The following is a 5,677-nucleotide window of genomic DNA, read 5'->3' on the forward strand; positions in this document are numbered from 1 at the left end:
TTTAGAACGATATAATGTTTAAAATAAGGGCACTTTACTCTTGACATTTTACGGTTTTTTCAATTTTCTGAAAAATCCTATCATTAGATTTTTTTAAAAATACGATAATCTTGCATAACTAACGTTTCTACATAGGGATTAAGCATTTAGAACGAAATCTAATGTCAGAAAATGGCACTTTACTCTTGACATTTTTCGGTTTTTTCAATTTTCTGGAAAATCCTATCATTAGATTTTTTTAAAAATACGATATTCTTGCTTAACTAACGTTTTTACATAGGGATTAAGCATTTAGAACGAAATCTAATGTAGGAAAATGGTACTTTACTCTTGATCGGTACGTTGGGACTTTGAAAATATTCGGGCGTTCCAATCGCTCGTCTGTTGCATCATAGCGCGTCTCGGCGCAATCGACCGATTCGCTCGACCCATTATTTTCGATTTACGGCTAAAATAATTTTTTCTCATTTTATTCAATAACATATTCTTGCTTAGATAACTTTTTTACATAGGGATTAAGCATTTAGAACGATATAATGTTTAAAATAAGGGCACTTTACTCTTGACATTTTACGGTTTTTTCAATTTTCTGAAAAATCCTACCATTAGATTTTTTTAAAAATACGATATTCTTGCTTAACTAACGTTTCTACATAGGGATTAAGCATTTAGAACGAAATCTAATGTCAGAAAATGGCACTTTACTCTTGACATTTTTCGGTTTTTTCAATTTTCTGGAAAATCCTATCATTAGATTTTTTTAAAAATACGATATTCTTGCTTAACTAACGTTTTTACATAGGGATTAAGCATTTAGAACGAAATCTAATGTAGGAAAATGGTACTTTACTCTTGATCGGTACGTTGGGACTTTGAAAATATTCGGGCGTTCCAATCGCTCGTCTGTTGCATCATAGCGCGTCTCGGCGCAATCGACCGATTCGCTCGACCCATTATTTTCGATTTACGGCTAAAATAAATTTTTCTCATTTTATTCAATAACATATTCTTGCTTAGATAACTTTTTTACATAGGGATTAAGCATTTAGAACGATATAATGTTTAAAATAAGGGCACTTTACTCTTGACATTTTACGGTTTTTTCAATTTTCTGAAAAATCCTACCATTAGATTTTTTTAAAAATACGATATTCTTGCTTAACTAACGTTTCTACATAGGGATTAAGCATTTAGAACGAAATCTAATGTCAGAAAATGGCACTTTACTCTTGACATTTTTCGGTTTTTTCAATTTTCTGGAAAATCCTATCATTAGATTTTTTTAAAAATACGATATTCTTGCTTAACTAACGTTTTTACATAGGGATTAAGCATTTAGAACGAAATCTAATGTAGGAAAATGGTACTTTACTCTTGACCGGTACGTTGGGACTTTGAAAATATTCGGGCGTTCCAATCGCTCGTCTGTTGCATCATAGCGCGTCTCGGCGCAATCGACCGATTCGCTCGACCCATTATTTTCGATTTACGGCTAAAATAAATTTTTCTCATTTTATTCAATAACATATTCTTGCTTAGATAACTTTTTTACATAGGGATTAAGCATTTAGAACGATATAATGTTTAAAATAAGGGCACTTTACTCTTGACATTTTACGGTTTTTTCAATTTTCTGAAAAATCCTATCATTAGATTTTTTTAAAAATACGATAATCTTGCTTAACTAACGTTTCTACATAGGGATTAAGCATTTAGAACGAAATCTAATGTCAGAAAATGGCACTTTACTCTTGACATTTTTCGGTTTTTTCAATTTTCTGGAAAATCCTATCATTAGATTTTTTTTAAAATACGATATTCTTGCTTAACTAACGTTTTTACATAGGGATTAAGCATTTAGAACGAAATCTAATGTAGGAAAATGGTACTTTACTCTTGATCGGTACGTTGGGACTTAGAAAATATTCGGCCGTACGCGGCGCGTCTCGGCGCTTCGAACAGCTCCGGTGTCCCCATTATTTTCGATTTACGGCTAAAATAAATTTTTCTAATTTTTTTCAATAACATATTCTTGCTTAAATAACTTTTTTACATAGGGATTAAGCATTTAGAACGATACATTGTTTAAAATAATGGCACTTTACTCTTGACATTTTACGGTTTTTTCAATTTTCTGAAAAATCCTATCATTAGATTTTTTTAAAAATACGATATTCTTGCTTAACTAACGTTTCTACATAGGGATTAAGCATTTAGAACGAAATCTAATGTCAGAAAATGGCACTTTACTCTTGACATTTTTCGGTTTTTTCAATTTTCTGGAAAATCCTATCATTAGATTTTTTTTAAAATACGATATTCTTGCTTAACTAACGTTTTTACATAGGGATTAAGCATTTAGAACGAAATCTAATGTAGGAAAATGGTACTTTACTCTTGACCGGTACGTTGGGACTTTGAAAATATTCGGGCGTTCCAATCGCTCGTCTGTTGCATCATAGCGCGTCTCGGCGCAATCGACCGATTCGCTCGACCCATTATTTTCGATTTACGGCTAAAATAAATTTTTCTCATTTTATTCAATAACATATTCTTGCTTAGATAACTTTTTTACATAGGGATTAAGCATTTAGAACGATATAATGTTTAAAATAAGGGCACTTTACTCTTGACATTTTACGGTTTTTTCAATTTTCTGAAAAATCCTATCATTAGATTTTTTTAAAAATACGATAATCTTGCATAACTAACGTTTCTACATAGGGATTAAGCATTTAGAACGAAATCTAATGTCAGAAAATGGCACTTTACTCTTGACATTTTTCGGTTTTTTCAATTTTCTGGAAAATCCTATCATTAGATTTTTTTAAAAATACGATATTCTTGCTTAACTAACGTTTTTACATAGGGATTAAGCATTTAGAACGAAATCTAATGTAGGAAAATGGTACTTTACTCTTGATCGGTACGTTGGGACTTTGAAAATATTCGGGCGTTCCAATCGCTCGTCTGTTGCATCATAGCGCGTCTCGGCGCAATCGACCGATTCGCTCGACCCATTATTTTCGATTTACGGCTAAAATAATTTTTTCTCATTTTATTCAATAACATATTCTTGCTTAGATAACTTTTTTACATAGGGATTAAGCATTTAGAACGATATAATGTTTAAAATAAGGGCACTTTACTCTTGACATTTTACGGTTTTTTCAATTTTCTGAAAAATCCTACCATTAGATTTTTTTAAAAATACGATATTCTTGCTTAACTAACGTTTCTACATAGGGATTAAGCATTTAGAACGAAATCTAATGTCAGAAAATGGCACTTTACTCTTGACATTTTTCGGTTTTTTCAATTTTCTGGAAAATCCTATCATTAGATTTTTTTAAAAATACGATATTCTTGCTTAACTAACGTTTTTACATAGGGATTAAGCATTTAGAACGAAATCTAATGTAGGAAAATGGTACTTTACTCTTGATCGGTACGTTGGGACTTTGAAAATATTCGGGCGTTCCAATCGCTCGTCTGTTGCATCATAGCGCGTCTCGGCGCAATCGACCGATTCGCTCGACCCATTATTTTCGATTTACGGCTAAAATAAATTTTTCTCATTTTATTCAATAACATATTCTTGCTTAGATAACTTTTTTACATAGGGATTAAGCATTTAGAACGATATAATGTTTAAAATAAGGGCACTTTACTCTTGACATTTTACGGTTTTTTCAATTTTCTGAAAAATCCTACCATTAGATTTTTTTAAAAATACGATATTCTTGCTTAACTAACGTTTCTACATAGGGATTAAGCATTTAGAACGAAATCTAATGTCAGAAAATGGCACTTTACTCTTGACATTTTTCGGTTTTTTCAATTTTCTGGAAAATCCTATCATTAGATTTTTTTAAAAATACGATATTCTTGCTTAACTAACGTTTTTACATAGGGATTAAGCATTTAGAACGAAATCTAATGTAGGAAAATGGTACTTTACTCTTGATCGGTACGTTGGGACTTAGAAAATATTCGGCCGTACGCGGCGCGTCTCGGCGCTTCGAACAGCTCCGGTGTCCCCATTATTTTCGATTTACGGCTAAAATAAATTTTTCTAATTTTTTTCAATAACATATTCTTGCTTAAATAACTTTTTTACATAGGGATTAAGCATTTAGAACGATACATTGTTTAAAATAATGGCACTTTACTCTTGACATTTTACGGTTTTGTTCAATTTTCTGAAAAATCCTATCATTAGATTTTTTTAAAAATACGATATTCTTGCTTAACTAACGTTTCTACATAGGGATTAAGCATTTAGAACGAAATCTAATGTCAGAAAATGGCACTTTACTCTTGACATTTTTCGGTTTTTTCAATTTTCTGGAAAATCCTATCATTAGATTTTTTTAAAAATACGATATTCTTGCTTAACTAACGTTTTTACATAGGGATTAAGCATTTAGAACGAAATCTAATGTAGGAAAATGGTACTTTACTCTTGATCGGTACGTTGGGACTTGGAAAATATTCGGCCGTACGCGGCGCGTCTCGGCGCTTCGAACAGCTCCGGTGTCCCCATTATTTTCGATTTACGGCTAAAATAAATTTTTCTAATTTTTTTCAATAACATATTCTTGCTTAAATAACTTTTTTACATAGGGATTAAGCATTTAGAACGATACATTGTTTAAAATAATGGCACTTTACTCTTGACATTTTACGGTTTTTTCAATTTTCTGAAAAATCCTATCATTAGATTTTTTTAAAAATACGATATTCTTGCTTAACTAACGTTTCTACATAGGGATTAAGCATTTAGAACGAAATCTAATGTCAGAAAATGGCACTTTACTCTTGACATTTTTCGGTTTTTTCAATTTTCTGGAAAATCCTATCATTAGATTTTTTTAAAAATACGATATTCTTGCTTAACTAACGTTTTTACATAGGGATTAAGCATTTAGAACGAAATCTAATGTAGGAAAATGGTACTTTACTCTTGATCGGTACGTTGGGACTTGGAAAATATTCGGCCGTACGCGGCGCGTCTCGGCGCTTCGAACAGCTCCGGTGTCCCCATTATTTTCGATTTACGGCTAAAATAAATTTTTCTAATTTTTTTCGATTACATATTCTTGCTTAAATAACTTTTTTACATAGGGATTAAGCATTTAGAACGACATGTTGTTTAAAATAATGGTACTTTACTCTTGTGATTTTTCGGTTTTTTTTGATTATTTTGAAAAATAAATTTTTGTAATTTTTTTAAATGCGATATTCGTGATCAGTGAACGATTTCACATATGGATTAAGCATTTAGAATCGTGCGGACGCGTTATTAAAAAAGTTTACTCGATGCGATGGGACTTTAAAAAGTTTGTGAAAATTTTCATATTGGGAAAAAATGTGTAATTTTTTGTCTAGTTTACGGTAGTGTAATTTATTTTAATGTTTACTATAAAAATTTTTTTCGTTCGTTCACGCGCTATGTTACAACAGCACGGCCGGGCGGTCTGTTGCCGCAGCGGTTTACACTCATAAGCGCGCGTGCTATTCGGCCGGCGGCGCCGGCGTCCTTGCCGGCCGTTCGGTATCTATAAGAGATACACGGTCCGTGCGAGGCGGACGGAGCAGAGCGGGTTTTGGGCCAATTCTACGATCTCGGTCGAGAAGCTGTCTCAGAGCTCCTTCGGGGCTTCGGTCCTGACTG

Source organism: Megalopta genalis, chromosome 9 (assembly GCF_051020955.1).
Source record: "Megalopta genalis isolate 19385.01 chromosome 9, iyMegGena1_principal, whole genome shotgun sequence".
Classification (NCBI taxonomy): domain Eukaryota; kingdom Metazoa; phylum Arthropoda; class Insecta; order Hymenoptera; family Halictidae; genus Megalopta; species Megalopta genalis.